We start from the raw sequence: 19,272 nt of genomic DNA, 5'->3' as shown, positions 1-19,272 counted from the left end.
CTTAAATGAAGTAATTGTTTACTTGGGATGCATTTTGATTCTTGTTGTGTGGTAGGAAACCTGCATGGTCTAAATAATCTCCAAAAAGTGAAGGCTGACAAAAGGGCATTCAGGTTATAGCTAAGTTAATTGGATCCGGCTGATCTGTCTTCAGGTAGGAGAATGCATTGCAGCACTAGACTCCTAGAAGTTGGATAGCCTCTAGAGCAGTACTGATGAGTATATGAAACAAGATTCCCCCTCCCCCCCCCCCCCCCCTTTTTGGATAGATAGATAACAGAAAAACTTCTATTTATAAAGAGAAAGATGATATTACAAGAAACATGAAAGCAGTAAATCTTTGACACTGTAAATCATATTAAAAGATAAAACACTGCCCAGATGAACCAGAAATACTTTGAGACCTCCACCCTACTCCAACAGTGGGACAGAATTCCCAATAGTACATCCCAATTTATGGACTCTTCCCTTGCTAATTGAGCTGCCATATTATTAGCAAATGTGGGCTTCCAATTAAATGAGCAATTCAAATGTGCAATGGATCTGATGTGTCTAGTTAAATATGCAAACCTACAAGGAACAATAGATAGAAGCATTCTTTTTGCATCAAGAAGGAACAATAAATATAGTGAACTCAGAGAATAAGTTAAATATTCCTGTAAATACTAGATAAATTTGAAAAAGGACATAATGAAATAATAATATGTGAACCTATAAAGTACACCCCCTAGATTTCCAATTCTTAATAACAAGTCTAGTCAATCATATGACAATTCTAAAGGATAAAATAGTCACCAGCACATCTAGTAAGCATACACTCCACAAAGTGGGGAAAAAATTGGGATTTATTATACAAGGAAAACATGAGGTGGAGATTAAACAACAACAAGAAGAAGCTCAACCTTATCCCAACTTAATGGGGTCGGCAACATGGATCCAAACAAATAAAGTAGGTAAAACTGAGGATTAGACAAAATAAGGGAATGAAGAGATAGAAAAAGAGGGAAGGGAAATGAGATCAGAAGTGAAAATTGGGAAATGACAAATGAATGATGTAAAAACAAAAGAAAAGTGAACGATAAAAGTATGTATCCTGAGAACATGAAAGATATGGAAAGACATCATCCCGGAGGGGGAGAGAGAGGGTGTTGGCGGTTGGTGGTGGTGCTGAAACCGAGAGGGAGAGAGAAGGTGGAGGCATAAGAGAGAGGTGGCGGCGAGTTTAGGGTTCCATGAGCAAGGCCATTAGGGTTCGGATCCCAATGTCGATCCTCACTCTGATACCATGTTGGATTTGGGGAATTGAACTTATGTCAATGAGACACAAGCCCTCTTTATTTATAATAAAGCTAATGAAGTACAAGTTACAGTTATACCCTTAGGGCAACACCAACTAAAACCTAATGGACAAATATACCCTTGTACCCATATTACAACAAAAAGTAAGAAAGAAGAAGAAGAAGAAAGGAGGAGGAGGAAGGGCTGATCGCACACAAGGGAGGAGGAAAGAGGTGTAGAGAGAAACGGCTGCCAAGCCACGCAGGTACACACTCAAACCAAACTCAATTTCAATTTTCTACTCAGAAATTTCATCCTAGTACAAGCTATTTAAAAGAAGAAAACCCTGCTAACAAGGAAACCTATTTAACTAGAAAACAAACTCAAATAAGGAAACTGGAAAATAAATCTAATCTCCTATGTAACCTACCCAATTAAAATATAACTTGGTTTTTCCAATAAAAATAAATAAATTCCTATAATCCTACAAGACTCCAAAAACCAATTGAACCTGGTTCTCGGTCTGGGTTCCCAAATGGATTCGGGCTGAACCATGGAAGCATTCCTGCATCACAGAGTCTTTTAGTTTTAAGCTTCAACTAATTCTCCATCTAAGACAACTCAAAAATTAAACGAAGTTGGAGTCATAAAAACCAGTGTTCTGAAATTGGTTCACCCACTGTCTAGGCCACTTCACCTTGATCCCTTATATTCACTGCATCAAGAACAAACCAAACGCCACCAATACACTGCCACAGCACTGTTCACCCATCTAACAAGTTACAGAGTTGATCAACACGCCGGCCACTGCCAATACTATACTGTCACATAAGCTGCCACATCACCACCATGTAAATTACCATAAAAGCTGCCATAACTGAACTTGCCCATCCCAGAGTGATGAGACTGTGTTGACAACAATTACAACACTACACACTTTGTGTGTGTGCCCAACACAACTTTTTGTGAAATGTCAACATAGATGCGGAGCCAACCTTGCAGTGTCCATTTTTTGTTTGTTCATTTATTTATCTGTCACACCCCGGCCCGGTTAATAAGGGCTTAGTGTAACTGGACGCCATCCGACATCCAATCAATCCCATGGATCGCAAGTGCAGTACCCTATTCACAATAATGGTTACAATACAGTAATTTAAAAGCAGCGGAAGAGTTTAAATAATAAGAATAAGATCAATAATAAAGAGAACTAAGTGATATTTCATTTATATAAATATATATATATATATATATCTGAAACTTGAGTTACATTTGTACAAATTCCACCAGTAACCCAAGACAAAAGTGCAAGATCTATATCACACTAAACTATACAAAAGTGATGTATAAACACAAAAGAGTGGGGGAGATAGCCTAGACTGTCAGGCTATAATCAAGAAAAAGCACAGTCGTCACACGAGCACGAGACATCGTGCTCCACATACTCCAACAACAATAGGAGGATCCAGAGCGGAGGTAGCTCCCAAAGAAACACCGGTAACAGTAGAAGAGTCATCCGAAAAATAAGGATATCCACAGGGGTGAGCTCCACTAAGCCCAACAAGGGAAAAACACAAGCAAATGCAGATAGTCCATGATGAATGACCTAAAGTTAAGTATGCTCCTAACATTGATACTAGGTCTCATGAGGTATAAATGCTACTGTAGTAGGTATGATACCCTTGGTCCCGGAAACACATAACCAGATGTCGGTCACCCGAGCGATACCACTCTACCACGGTGGGGACCCGCCAGCTCAGGTATTACACATCTGACGTCAACGAACCCCCCAATGTTAACCCTACTGTTTGTTCCCATTTCTGTAATGATCTTCGGATAAGGGATAGTAAATGGCATCTCAGAATCATCCCTTCGAACCTACCACGAGTTATCCAACACCTCTCCCTTGTTGGTAAGGGCCGTAGCATTGAGTTTATGATATCCCTAGCCCAATGCACACTATCATGATGGCATATGTTCCAGTATTAGATAATAAGAGAGAATATTTCCAGCAACACATTTCAATCAATTTCAATAAGTATCAAGATAATTTATGCATATGCAAGATGGAATGCACCCTAGTATCATGCAATCAATAATGCATAAGAAGGGAAAGCTATAAAACTATATGTAATAACCTGCTATTATGATGTATGACATGGCAGCTAATAATAAACTGAAATTAAACAATAAACACACTCAAATTAAATCAAAATCCCCTTACCTGGAATGAAGATAAGCCTAGTCACCAGAGAATCCCAAAGTCAAACCACAACCTTACCCACAGAAGACTACAACCCTAAATAGACAATAAATGACATAAATCAGACATAGAAGAAGCTTTAGGTCAAAGCCCTAACCACCAGAATCAAGACAACCTCTACAAGGTGAACCGGATTCACACCTGGGACCAACCGGTTGACCGTAGGCCTCTCTGCAACTCCATCCGGTTCACAAAACAGAAAAGAGGCTTGTGCTGCTCAGGATTGGATCTTGACATGCACTGCCCCAATTTGAAGAAAAAGTCTTAGGAGCAAAAACTCTAGCTAATTGGGTTAACATAACCCAATATCATGTTCCAATTTGGGGGTTTATCCAATTTTACCTAATTTCCTATGCTAGGGTTTAATAGGGTTGTAAACTCAACAAAAATTGAAGGAGGAGGGAAATTTAGGGCAAAACAAAACTGATTCGATGGCTTACCTGAATTTGAAGATGGAGGAGATGGTAGCACCCAAATTTCCAAGTTGTAGTGTAAGCTTCAAGTTTCAAGCTCCAATGGATCCCAATTCTCAAACCCTAGCTTTCTTCTCTTCCCTTCCTTCTCTTTTTCTTCTCCTTTCTCTCTTGCTGAAATCGGTTTCCTTGTTTTGGTTTGGTAAGAATGAATAGTAAGCTAAGTATTCTTTATATACTAGTGTATGACTAAGGCATGTTTGCCTTGGTTTAGTCAAAATCAGATTTTAGAATGTATTTTCTAATCTGATTATCTATAGAAATAACTACCTAATTAGCTACAACTAAGTCATACGGGTGATGTCATGTGACATAAATGGAAAGCCAGTGAGGGTAGTCTACAGGAATCTGGATTCCACATTGGGGATATGGGTCCCGCAAGTGGTAATTACTATTCTGCCCCTAATACATAAATTAAGCAATTATTCAATATAAACATATAAGAGAATAGGCTATTACCTATAGTCCAGCCTAGGAAATGGAGAGCTTCTGCATGTGTGCATCCAAGCATGTTTGACACATGTAGCTCAGATGTAGGCAGCTGGCAGAATCTTCGGACTCAAGAATGGTTAGCTGGGTCGGCTCCCCAGAATCCTCCATAGGTGAGTCGAGGAGTTGATCCGAATTCTCCACAGATGCAGCCCACAGCATCGAGGCAAACATGGACACTAAACTAGAACCTAAAATCACACAAGTCCAAAGTTCAAATTTATAGTGGATTTCACATTATCGTTATGATGGCTATGAATTGGAGGTGTTGCAAACAAGATGATGTCCAAGTGCAGAATTTTGAAGGAAAAAATGCAATGAAAGGAGTTTTCTACATTAAACCTACGGAATTGTGGCGCTCATCCTTGATTCCCGAACTCAAATATAAATAAATTCTCAAAAAAAAAAGAGGATGAATTTTATCAGCTCAGTTCTTCACTGAATTCATAAATTTGAAACCTAGATTCAATCAAAGCTACCCAACAATGGAAATTTTATAATTAAAAAATAAATTGAAGGCATATGGCTCATGTAGGAAAGGGGAGGATGGAAGAGTGTTGGTAAGGGATGAGGACATTGTAAGGAGATGGGATGAGTATATTTGTGAACTATTAAATGGAGATAGTTCGAGTATGATTGAACCGATTAACGACATTATTCATCAAGACATCACACATCATAGATATGTATGAAAAGTTGGTGTGGCAGAAGTTCAAAAAGCCTTAAGAAATATGAAAATAGGCAAGACACTAGGCCCGGATGAGATCCCAATAGAAGTGTGGAAGGCCCTTGGAGTTTGTGGGGTATATTGGTTAACCAAGTTATTTAAAAAGATTATGATCACGAGAAAAATGCCAAATGAATGGAGGAGAAGCATTGTAGTTTCCGGTCTACAAAATAAGGGTGATGTCCAGAGCTACAATAATTATAGAAGCATAAAACTAATGAATCATACTATGAAGGGTAAACTTGTTGTACACCCCCTAAGGTTTGTCTTATTGCCATGTACACCTCATGATTTTTAAAACCTTACTTATAGACCCCCTGGGGTAAACGGTATTAGTTTTACAATGTAAAAGACCAAAATAGCCTTTGTACATCTTTCTCAAAATAGCCAAAAGTAAATAAGGAATAAGAGAGGGAATATTCCCTCTCCTTCCCCAAATCGCAAAACCAGAAAAGAGAAAATGGAAAACCCATTTTAGGGTTTCAACAACTCCACTGCTGCATCTTGCGGCGGCCAAACCAAAGGGCCAGCGACCTCAGATGTCACCGGCGAACTCAATCCCGGTGTCTATAGGCTGGAAAAGTTTAAAAAACCGCCCAAAACCTCTGAAAATGGTGAAACAGAAAGGGTGAACTGATTTCCATAAAAATCACCAGTGAGACCATTTTGGTCTCATATCAAGAAAATTCTACTCCTTTAGCCTTCCAATGGTGATTGGAATGCTCCCGGTGAACTGATTTCCAAAAAAATCAATCATCTGCAAGCTCGAACAGTTACCTATCTCTAAAGGAATGTCCCTAGATAGCTGATTCTCATAAAGATAGAGGATTTCGAGCTTCCCGAGCTTCCCAATCTCCGGTGGCAGACCACCATGTAAGTTATTGTGGTACAAAGCTAGAGTTTGAAGATTGCTGATGTTTCTAATCAATGGAGGAATCTGGTTATGTTGTAACAGATTTTTCCAGAAAGAGGACCAGTATGCTTGTTCATTGAGAGCACCATGTAAACAAGCTCACCCAAGTCGCCAAATTCTTCAGGATTTCCCCGGTGAGTTTGTTCATGGACAAATTGAGATTCTGCAGAGCACCCAACTTTGACAGAGACACGGGAATTGGTGATGCAGATAAGTCACATAATGGGCATATTTTATTAGAAATAAGCCTTTGGTGGGGTTATGTATACATTGGGCCTTTGATTCCATGTGTTTTATTTGTAACGGGCCTAAAATGTGGGTACAAGGAAGGCATATGGGATTAGGCTTAGCAATAGCTTATTTTCATATCTCCTAGGCATAAATATAAGCCTTTTCCTATTCCTAGGTTGTTAGTTAAGTCTTTTAATTTTTCTAAGTAATAATATAGAGTCTACTGTTAATCTTTTAATATTCCTAGATTCATGTATTATGTCTTTAATGTTTTATTGGTTTTAGTTTCTAGGTCTTAGGGGTAGTTTTCCATGTCTAGGATTTGGTATCTATGTATGGAGAATTCCAAAGGGGCTTTGGAGTTCTAAGTCTACTTTAATGCTACTTAATGTACTCAAGGTTTTTAAAGCCTCTCCCACTCCTATGGGCTGCTCTCAAAGGCACCCAATGAATTTTTACAGCAAATAATCTGAATATTTTCTTGTGTGACTCAAGAAGGCTTAGGTGAGATTCCTACATTGGGCCTAGGTGGGACTCCTATGGCTGGGCAATTAGTGGGACTCTAGCTTGCCAAAGTTATCCTACTATCTTCAACATTCATCATTCATCATCCATCACCATTTGCACCATTACCACCTTCATCATTCGAACACCAACACAACAGGATCAGAACTAAACCAAATCTGACTTAAGCTGTCCAACACCTACCCCTATTCTATTCCAAATTCGATCTTGGCTTGCTTACCCTCTCGGGTTTGCATCAAATTGGTATCAGAGCATGGTTGGACAAGAGAACAACCTTGATTCAAATCCCTTCATATTCAAGACCAGAGTTTGATTGCCTAATTGAAGAACAACATTGTTGGTTGTTGGTAAACGATGGCATGACAACACCATTTCACAATCCATTGTAGATATGTTGTCTTAGACAGGCGAGATAGTCATCGAGCCTGCCAATCAAGTGTTCGTTGAATTTGAAATGACCTCATACTATGACAGCGCTCAATGCCGAATCTTTCCAAGTTCAATGAGAATTATTAGAGTTGGTCATGATTGGCTAAAACAGCGAAAGGGTGAGATTGATTTGATTGACAATATTTGTATCCTAAGACCATTTGTATCTATGCAAGACTCAAGTTCTGAGAGGATTAAAGCCAGTAATGACCACACCAACCGTGCAACCACAAAAAGAATCAACTGGACCAACACAAGAAGAAACAATGATTGAAGCATCGTCAATGACAATTGAACAAATCGAAGATTCTATTGAGATAGCATATGTTGAAATTCAAGCGCATAAAACAGAAGAAATTCAAGAAGACCAAGCTAAAACAGTAGATGAGAATATGATCGATAAGTTCAACACTTCTATTGAAGCAAAGATTGTTGATGTAGATCCAAAGATTTCTACGGATACTTTTTCCACTATTGAGATCAAGAATAATGAAATAGTTTCTGAAGAAAATGTGGTTACACCCTTGGTAAGTGAGATTGAACCAGAGGTGGAGACTGAGAATATTGATTTTATTTTTCCGCTCAACTGTTTTGAAGAACGTGAACCACACATGCAAGACTATATTTCAAGCTTCAGAGAACTACAAGAACATTGTTATGGGCTGAAGTCTGATCTCCATCATACCAAGCTAATTCCTTCCTTGACCAAAACTCGAGGTCGAGTTTTTTTCAAGCAGGGGAGAATCGATGCAGATTAGTCACATAATGGGCTTATTTTATTGGAAATAAGCCTTGGGTGGAGTTATGTATACATTGGGCCTTTGATTCCATGTGTTTTCTTTGCAATGGGCCTAAAATGTGGGTACAAGGAAGGCATATGGGATTAGGCATATAGTAGCTTATTTTCATATCTCCTAGGCATATTTATAAGCCTTTTCCTATTCCTAGGTTGTTAGTTAAGTCTTTTAATTTTTCTAAGTATTAGTTAATAGTCTAGTGTTAATCTTTTCATATTCCTAGATTCATATATTATGTCTTTAATGTTTTATTGGTTTTAGTTTCTAGGTCTTGGGGGTAGTTTTCCATGTCTAGGATTTGGTATCTATGTATAGGGAATTCCAAAGGGGCTTTGGAATTCTAAGAGTCTACTTTAATGTTACTTGATGTACTCAAGGCTTTTAAAGCCTCCCCCACTCCTATATAATGCAAACCATGGGCTGTTCTCAAAGGCACCCAATGAATTTTTACAGCAAACAATCTGAATATTTTCTTGTGACTCAAGAGGGCTTAGGTGAGATTCCTACATCGGGCCTAGGTGGGACTCTAGCTTGCCAAAGTTATCCTACTATCTTCAACATTCATCATCCATCACCATTTGCACCATTACCACCTTCATCATTCAAACACCAACACAGCAGGATCAGAACTAAACCAAATCTGACCCAAGTTGTCCAACACCTACCCCTATTCTCTTCCAGATTCGATCTTGGCTTGCTTATCCTCTCAGGTTTGCATCAAATGGTATTGTCACGCCATCGTTCACCAACAACCAACAATGTTGTTCTTTCATTAGGTAATCAAACTCTGGTCTTAAATATGAAGGGATTTGAATCAAGGTTATTCTTTTGTCCAGCCATGCTCTGATACCAAATTTTATACAAACCCAAGAGGGTAAGCAAGCCAAGATCGAATCTGGAAGAGAATAGGGGTAGGTGTTGGACAGCTTGGGTCAGATTTGGTTTAGTTCTGATCCTGTTGTGTTGGTGTTTGAATGATGAAGGAGGTAAAGGTGCAAATGGTAATGGATGATGAATGATGAATGATGAATGTTGAAGATAGTAGGATAACTTTGACAAGCTAGAGTCCCACTAGTTCCCCAGCCATAGGAGTCCCACCTAGGCCCGATGTAGGAATCTCACCTAAGCCCTCTTGAGCCACACAAGAAAATATTCAGATTGTTTGCTGGAAAAAACTATTGGATGCCTTTGAGAACAGCCCATGGTTTGCATTATATAGGAGTGGGGGAGGCCTTAAAAGCCTGGAGTACATCAAGTAGCATTATAGTAGACTCTTAGAATTCCAAATTCCCTTTGGAATTCCCCATGCATAGATACCAAATCCTAGACATGGAAAACTACCCCCAAGACCTAGAAACTAAAACCAATAAAACATTAAAGACATAATACATGAATCTAGGAATATGAAAGGATTAACACTAGACTCCAGACTAATACTTACAAAAATTAAAAGACTTAACTAACAGCCTAGGAATAGGAAAAGGCTTAAATATGCCTAGGAGAAACAAAAATAAGCTACTACTAAGCCTAATCCCGTATGCCTTCCTTGTACCCATATTTTAGGCCCATTAATTGTCCCATTACAAAGAAAACACATGGAATCAAAGGCCCAATGTATATATAACCCCACCAAAGGCTTATTTCCAATAAAATATGCCTATTATGTGACTTATCTGTATCAATTGGACCCTTGACCCAATTCCCCATAAAATTGAGATAAACAAGTTTACTCAACTCACCTAACTCGGCCTGAATTTCGTCGGAGAGAGTATTTTGTTGATGAGGTTGAGAATCTAGAGGTTGCTAAGCAGACCTAATTTGACCGGTATTGACCTTGAAAGATTGTTGACAACGGCGGTAAAGACGAGGACTGAGCAGTTGCCCAGTCCTCAAGCCGATTCCCCACAAAACTCGATTTTTTACTCCAATAGATTCTAATCTATCCAAAAGGGTATTATGGTAACTCCAATAGCCATAAGGGTTTTTTGGCCATTTATAGATTTATGGCCTATTGACATCATCACTTAACCTGTTCACTCTAACAGAATAGGTATTTCGTTAGTCCTAGGGGGTTTGTAAGTAAGGTTTAAAAAATCCTAGGGTGTACATGACAACAGGACAAACCTCAAGGGTGTACAAGAAGTTTAATCTACTATGAAACTTTAGGAGAAGGTTATTGGAGTCCATCTGAGAAGAGAGACTCATATCTCGAAGAATCAATTTAGTTTTATGCCAGGTAGATCCACGACAGAAAGCTATCCACCTACTAAGGAGGCTCATAGAGAGATGTAGAGCTAGTAAGAAGGATCTCCATATAGTCTTTATTGACTTGGAGAAAGCCTATGACAGAGTCCCTAGAGATTTAATCTGGCATGTTCTTGCGAAAAGAGGGGTGTCGAGTAAATATATAGATGTAATTAAAGATATGTATGAGGGTGTGGTAACTAGTGTGAGATCTGCGGGAGGCTAAGGCAAGGAATTCCCAATTACGAATGGGTTACATCAAGGATTAGCCCTAAGCCCTTATTTGTTTGCACTTATCATGGATGAATTAACCAAGAACATCCAAGACAAGGTGTAGTGGTGTATGCTCTTTGCCGATAATATCGTTTTGGTGGATGAGACAAAAGCAGGTATTAACATTAAGTTAAAGATGTGGAGATCAACCTTGGAAACAAGAGGCTTTAAGATTAGTAGATCGAAGATGGAGTATATGATGTGTAACTCTAGTCACACTATGATGGATAATGAAACGGTGAAAATTGAGAGATAGATACCGCCAAGGGACTATTTTAGATATTTGGGTCTACCATAAACAAAGAAGATGACATAGATGATGATGTTTCACAAAGAATTAAAGTGAGATGGATGAAGTGGAGAGGTGCGACTGAAGTACTGTGTGACCGCCACATTCCTTTACAACTGAAATGAAAGTTCTACAAGACTATTGTCCGACTGGCTATAATGTATGGAGTAGAATGTTGGGCAGTTAAGAAGTGTCATATAGCAAAGCTATGTGTTGCAGAGATGAGGATGATAAGATGGATGTGCGGCAAAACTAGAATGGATAAAGTGAGGAACGAATGCATTAGAGCCGATGTGGGAGTTGCCCTGATCAGCGACAAGCTCCGAGAATGTCGTCTAAGGTGGTCTGGCAACGCACAACAGAGGCCTGGAGACGCCCCAGTAAGGAGGAGTGATTTGATCCCGATTGAAGGAGCTAAAAGAGGTAGGGGCAGGCCTAAAATGACCATAGGTGAGGTTGTGAAGAATGACATGCATAGCCTGGGGCTTGTGCCAAGAATGACCTCAGATAGAGCCTTTTGGAGGGCAAGGATCCACGTTGTTAACACCATGAAGCTGAGATTTTCCTGGTTCCTTGGGCTCTCCTCTTTCCTTTTACTTTCATTTTTCATTTTCCATTTCTAACTTTTCTTATCTCATTTCTGCATTTTTATTCTTCATTTTTCTTACTTTATCTTGAGAGGATCCATGTAGCCGACCCCATTTAGTTGGGATAAAGCTGAGTTGTTGTTGTTGTTGGAAAGGTTGAGGATAAGGTAAAGACTCCCTGTGATTAATGTTGAAAACTCCCCATGGTAGAGCATCCTTGGGGGAGGCACCAATCAGTGAAAGAACTGATCACTGAATTCATAAACTATTCTTGATGGAAATTATAGAATCCCTTTGTTGAAAAACCAGGGGTTGGCAAATACAACAATCAAGTATGCACAGAGAATGGGAAGAGTTTGAAGATCAGTAGGAAATGGAAGCAGCAACGAGAATCCAATACAAGGGACTGCAGAAATGGCCACTGGTGGGAATACAGGTATGTTCGGCGGCTTGAGCTCCCAGAAGACACAGATTGGAGGAAAATGGAGGCCAATGCCAATGATGACACATCTTAGAGATAAGAATTTCAAAGATCCCTTCAAAGTCAGACCTTCCTCAAGGAACTGATATAGGGTCAGGAGATTCGAGAATGAGTTCACATGAGTAACTTAACTTCAATGAGGCATGGTTTAAAGTATCGACCGATACGTATCGGTATCGGTTGATACCGACACGTCTCCCTTTTTAAAAAAAAATGAACTGTATCGAAATGTATCGACCGATACGGGCCGATACGATACGATACGACCGATACGTATCAATACCATCGATACGTCCAGTAAAGGGTTCTGTGGGTGGTTTAATACGTATCGATATACGATACGTATCTGTCTCTACGGCTCGATACACACCGATACATACCGATATGCACCGATACATACCGATACGTACCGATACCATCGATACATTCCATAACAAAGCCATTTTCACTCACAGACTCGATACAACTCCTAATCTAACAAAAAAATGAAGGAAAACTCTCAACCAAGAGTCTAAAATCTTGCATTGAATCTTGGTTTTTCACACTTTTAAACTAAAAAACGAATCAAAGAGTGCTACAACATCATCCTTTGCATCATCCAATACTCTTCATGGCTATAGATGATTACAACATGTAAGAAACCTCATCTCTTATAACAATTTCAATTTAATGCACTTGTTTGGGTATACATTATTCACCATTTTAGGTTTTATACATGACACTTATTATATATTGCTTATTTATATTGTTTTTTGTTCCAAAAGTGTATTTCCATGTGTATTTTGATAATTTTTATGCGTAACTGTATTGTTCGATATGTATCTCCGAAACGATACAATACGATACGATACGTCTCTTAAAATCACCCGGCCGATACGATACCCGATACCGATACTTTAAACCTTGCAATGAGGTGTAAGAACATATATGTACTTCAATATACTGGAATTATGTTTTAATAACCATACAGACAATAAAAGCACGATCAAGGAAGTTAAAGATTTTTCATTACAAGTGTTTCTGACAAAAATATATAGAACCCTTCTTTATATTTCTCAAATCAGAAATGGGTTCATCCACTTATGCTAAATACACTGAATAATGATCATCAAAGATAAGGCACTTTGAGTAAATCAAATAACTGCAGGCAACTATGCAATGCAAAGGAATTAGGAAATGTGGTCCAACTCCCAAAGATTTGCAAAGATTTTGCATAAAGAATACTAGATTTAGATTTTCATTAATATATTTAGAAAATAATCATACCTTTAATTAGTACTAAGAAGAGGCATGTAGCAATAGTAATGTAGGGGCATACCCAGTGCATGAGGCTCCCACCACTGTTGGGTCTGGGGAGGGTTATAATGTATGCAGCTTTACCCCCACTTTGCGAAGAGGCTGTTTCAAGCTCGAACCCAAAACCACTAGGTTGTATATAGCAATATTAATGGAATACAAAAATTTCATTCCTACAATGGAATAATTGTGTAGTCACCAGTAATCCCCACAAGAACAAGTTCCATCCTTGAAATGGTGAAAGCGACTTGCATCCCTCACAACAATTACCCGTCTAGTAGCCAAGGCTATCAACTTAATCACCTCATGGCAATCAGCACAGATCCGATGGCTCTGCACTATTTGTAATGACGTTGAACTTGACGTATTGATGAGTCCAAAAGCAATTGCAAGTTTTTCACTATGGTAGGAAGAAATCTGTGCTTCCTGTTCATCCACATCAGGAAGCAAAGATTTCTGAACTGGGATATGATCACTTTTTGTTATCTCCAACATCAAGCTGTCTACTTTTTGGTAGATTTCTTTGGTTTGAATATGGGATGTATCTCCTGAAAGGAAAAGCTGAGGTTTTTTCTTGACGTCAATCCAACTACATGCAGGAAGTATTCTCAAGCCCCTTCTTTTCAAGGTCTGTATGACCGCAGCAGCTTCCTCCAACCTTCCAGAACTGTTATATATGTTCAACAACACAATATAGTTGCCAAGCTTCTCAGGTTCCATCCCATAAAGCTTTTCGGACACAAATTTCCCAAGTTCTAAATTCTTGTGGACTCTACAGGCTGTCAGCAAGGCAGCCCACATGTTCACAGTAGGCTTAATGGGAGCTTCTCTTATCAATGCAAAAGCTTCATCCAAGAGACCTTCTCGTCCTAATAGCTCAATCATGCATGCATAGTGCATTGCTCGGGGCTTGATACTGTAGTCCGTGCTCATTGATTAAAAAATTTCCCACCCTTTATCTGACAAACCTGAATAGCTACAGGCAGACAACACAGCAAGAAAAGTGACATGATTGGGAACCATGCCTTCACAAAGCATTTGTTCAAACATCTCGACAGCCTCCGCTCCCCGACCATGGTTAGCATATCCAGCAATCAAAGCATTCCAAGAGATGACATTCTTGCAAGGCATGCTATCGAAAACATGCCGAGCATCTTCAATCCTACCCCATTTGCTATACAAGTCGACCAGTGTCGTGTTGGCTACTACATCTAACCCAAAACCACGACGAACTAGACCAGCATGGACTTGCTTAGCATGCTGTAGTGAAGCTAAACGGGTGCATATTCGAATAATTATGGAATAAGTGAAGTGATCCATTTTCACACCTGAACACTGCATCTCATGATACTTACTCAGAGCTTCCTCACTATACCCATGAAGTGCATGCCCTGCAATAATTGAGTTCCATCCAACCACTGTCTTTTCTGGCATTTCACCAAAGACAAATTGAGCAGCTTCAATGTCCCCACACTTACTATACATGTCAATCAAAGAACAAGACACAAAAATATCAGCCCCTATCCCCATCTTCAAGACACAGGAGTGCAATTGTCTCCCTGCAGAGACTAGTCCCAGTCCAGCGGAAGCCCAATGATCGTGGCAAACATGCGGGAGCCGGCATCTGAAAACTCCGACCACATGAGAAGGAACAACTGGAAAGCCTCGCTGTATTCTCCTGAATCGACAAGCCCACCCATAATTGTGTTCCAGGACACTAAGTTTCGCTCGGCCATAACATCAAACAATCGTCGTGCATCTATCATCATCCCACATTTCACGTACATCAACAAGACCCTGTTTTGCAAATACTGATCTGGCTCAAACCCGCTTTCGATCATGTAATTGGATACTCTCTTAACTCCTCTAATAGATCTCAGCCCACTACATGCAGTCACCAGCGCATCGTATGTGGTGCTCCCCACATCATAATTACCCTCGCACTCCAAAATTTCGAACAATTCAAGTGCCTCTTCAAACCTTTTATAGTAAACGAGCTTCTCTATCTGAACGCATAGCCCTGAAGTGGATATCCTAATCTGGGTTTCTTCAGAAGCAACCGCTATTTCTAAATTTTGGGTGATATGATTATGCTTGGGTTTTGGTTTGGGTCTTGGTTGTAGCCCTTGCTTAAGAGAAAAACACTTGACATGAGAGGGCGGCATTCTCCAACTATCTCTTCTGCTATAAGAGAAATCAAACCCAGGAAAAAGGGGAAAATTTCTGGGACTGTAACCCTTGGGATCTAGTACGAAACTAGAAAAACCACAATAACTCTGGATCTGATCTAATGATACATTTTGGAAGCGTGAGAATGGGAGTTCCATTTTGGAACACACAAAGAAAACCAATGAAAGGAATGAAGTACGCGACGAACGTAATTGCTATCTGTGCGATGACTAATTGGGAAAATCCGGGAAAGGGAGATCCGGTGGGATGATGTTGGGTGATCCAGTTTCTATCCCTCGTTTTGATGCCGTTGCATTACTAAAATTCAAACTTCCAACTTTCTCAAGTTTCAACAGCGACTGCTCCGCCTATTGAGATCGGACCTGGCTTTCCTCCAGCCATGGCGGGAGCTGGAGGATCCAGCCAAGCCAAAAACAGGGGAGTTTGGTCATTTCAAGGGTGGGCCTGCCTGAAAATGACCCAAACACCCCTGTTTTGGCTGGGTTGGATCCTTCAGCTCCCACCACAGCTGAAGGAGAGCCACTCATGGGGGTGAAATTTTTACTTTTTCCAAGAACAGTAATCAAAGTCTCATCAATTGCCCTTAATTGGTGGGATTTTGGTTAGGATATAGGTGAGATTTTCAAATACCACGTCAGCAGACGACATTTAATGTTGTTTCCAAAACCTTTGTACGTTTACCACCCTAGGTTAATCAAACAAGATTAAGGTGGGATTTTGAAATACCACATCAGCACTTTCCCACCCAAATTCTCCCACCTCAAAGGCTCAAATAAAACGCCTATAAGCGATGAGAGGTCTCATGAAAATCCTCGAAAAGGGAAAGATTCTAATATAAAAAAACAAAAAACGTGAGGATTCATACATGACACCCCACCAAGACCCATGGTTCATCAAATAAGGAGTATTTTGGTATTCTTGATGGGATTTTTTTTCTTCTATCAAACAAACCAAACTAATAAGGGTAATTTTATTTATTTATTATTATTTTTTTTTTGGGGGGGGGGGGGGGGAGGGGGATAAGAATAGGGGTAATGTTGAGAAAAGGTTTAGATTAGAGGATGATTAATTCATTAACTATATTTGGAAAACTAAATTTTTTACGTAAGTTTTTTTTTTTTTGGTTACTTTTGACTTACTTGTCCTTTTCAAAGTTTGGTGATTCGAGCGAATCAAACTTAGTCAAGGTGAGTTATGTTTTTTTTTCTTCTTATTTTTGTAATATTTTCCTCCTCCTCTGAGTGAGGAAGGAGTGAGGCTATGGTTGCTTTGCAGGTGAGAAGAAAAAATAAGGGCCGATAATGAAGACAATGAACAAAAATTCCTTAGGTTCTATTTGTAGACCGAACTTATGGTCTATGAATAGTATGACCCAATAAAAAAATTCAAACTCGGTGTATTTCACATGACTCAGGCAAAAACATCAAGTAAAGGAAAACGTCTATTGACTCAGACGTGGGCTAATATTCATGATTCTTAACTAGGTTTCATGTTTTCTTTTACTCAATTAGGGTGACTCGCACACATCAAAACTTTGTTTTCTTACTATCACATTAAGAATAATATCTATAAAGGGGCGTTGTTTTCTGGGTGGGACACAGGGACCACGTCGCACACGCCAACCAATGATAGCACACCCGATGGCACAAAATGGGGCAGAATTTCCTCCATACATGGGGGGGCATGGTGATCATTCCGGCCCCTGTTGTGCGTGGGTGTGACCCTTGTATCCCATGCAAAAAACATTCTGCCTTCTTTAAATACACATTTTTTTATTTGTTTTTTTAGGGGGGAAAGGGGGGACTGTATAATGACACCTCTATAGGTATACTTAGAACTTGACATCTTTTGATTACCCCTTATCTTATTCTATAAAGTTAAAGATAAAAAAAAATTTTCAAAATAATTTGAAAGTTGGGGTCATTGCTTAGAGTAATAGTAAAAGGTTTGGACTCCCATGTGAGATGTTTGGATTTGAGACTTGAGGGTAGCCACTTTGCGCAAAAAGACTAAAGGTTAATGCAAGCTTTTAGAGCACAGATGCAACCAAAAAAAAAATACTGCCCAGCATGGACTGATTAAAGGTATCAAGGTTAGGAATAGAGCTCCCCCTGTTTCCGACCTCCTCTTTGCAGATGATTGCATACTTTTCTCCGAAGTAAAGCTTGATCAAATTCATAACCTCAAAGGCTGCATTGATCTATTTTGTGCAGCAAGTGACCAGGCGATCAATAGAGCTAAGTCTATTATCACCTTTAGTCCAAACACTTCCCCCAAGATTCAAAAGATGGTTTCAAGAATCTTACACATCAAATATGGGGAAGGACCTCAGAAATACCTAGGCTTGCCGCTGGAATTTGGAGCTAATAAGTCTTCTATCTTCAAGGACATCCAAGATAGAACAGCTCAGAGGATCAGTGGTTGGAAAGAAAAACTTCTTACCCACGTTGGGAAAGAAGTCCTGGTTAAATCCGTGGCATTTTCTTTATCGGGGTATGCTACCTCGCATTTTAAACTACCTCAATCTCACCACGATGCCATTAGGAAGGCCTCTGCGAAATTTTATTGGGGTCAAGGTGAAGAGGAGAGGAAAATACAATGGATATCTTGGGACTGGCTATGTAGGTCCAAATCCAGGGGAGGCCTGGGCTTTAAACATCCGGCACTTCAAAATTCAGCACTTCTGGCCAAGGTCGCTTGGAGGTTATGGTCATGTCCTGATTCTTGGTGGGGAAGGCAACTTAAAGCCATTTATTTTTCGAACACCAGCTTTCTTAATGCTCGACTTGGCCATCGCCCTTCCTGGGCCTGGCGCAGCATCATACATGGTAGATCAATCTTGCTGGAAGGCCTTGTTTGGATCATTGGAGATGGACCTAAGGTTCATATATGGGAAGATAAATGGCTCCCTGGGACTACCAACTTTAAGCTCCGCCATGAGGCTCCTGCGAATTGTCCTCTTGTTTGGGTTTCGGAGTTAATAGGTCCTGATAGAAATTGGAATTTGGAGCTGCTTAATCAGTGGTTTTCTCAACATGACACAGCTGAGATCCTAAAAATCAAACTGGGTTTGGTTAAGAGGGAGGACAGATTGGTTTGGGGTGCCTCCAAAAATGGCATCTTCTCTGTGAAGACTGCGTACCAACTCCTATCTAACCAGCGTGAGGAGAAAAATCAAGGCAGGCCTTCATCTTCCCACAGCTCAGCTAGAAGCTAGGTCCCTCATAAAGTGTGGAACTTTATTTGGAATGCTAAGTCCCTTCCCAAGATAAAGGCTTTTCTTTGGCGTATGTGTGCCAATGGTCTTGCCTCCGCTGATAATCTGCTCATTAGACAAGTTCCTATTGACCAAAGCTGCCCTCGATGTGGAGCCGAGGAAGAATCCATAGAGCACATTATCCTTTCCTGCCCCTATGCGAAATCGATTTGGTTCGGCTCATCTCTATCTCACAGGACTCATGTTCAGGGTGATTTGTTTATCCACTCCTGGATTCAACAATGGTGCTCTCTAAACTCCCGCGATAAACTTGTTGCGAGAAAGAGTTTTAGCCTAGCTTCCTTTATCTGCTAGTCGATTTGGTTATCTAGAAATGACCTAATTTTCAATAAGCTAAATCGACCTCCTTCTGAGCTCATACCCACTGCTGAGAAGCTCTTCCTAGAGTTCTGGAATGCACACTGTCCCTCTACTGAGTCCCCTTGCCATCCTGAGCAAAGGCCTATCTCGGCTTATCTTTGTTGGTCACCTCCTCCTCCAGGGTTCCTAAAGATCAATACTGATGCTTCTTTT

General features: G+C 39.9%; 1 pseudogene; it reads right to left on the bottom strand.

Annotated features, from left to right (window-relative positions):
• Window positions 1-13,211: 13,211 nt before the first annotated feature.
• LOC122671554 lies at window positions 13,212-15,783 on the bottom strand (annotated as a pseudogene).
• Between the last annotated feature and the right edge of the window lie 3,489 nt (window positions 15,784-19,272).

This window comes from Telopea speciosissima, chromosome 8 (genome assembly GCF_018873765.1).
Source record: "Telopea speciosissima isolate NSW1024214 ecotype Mountain lineage chromosome 8, Tspe_v1, whole genome shotgun sequence".
Taxonomy (NCBI): domain Eukaryota; kingdom Viridiplantae; phylum Streptophyta; class Magnoliopsida; order Proteales; family Proteaceae; genus Telopea; species Telopea speciosissima.
Note: the sequence above shows the minus strand (reverse complement) of the source record. Positions and strands in the feature narration are given on the sequence as shown.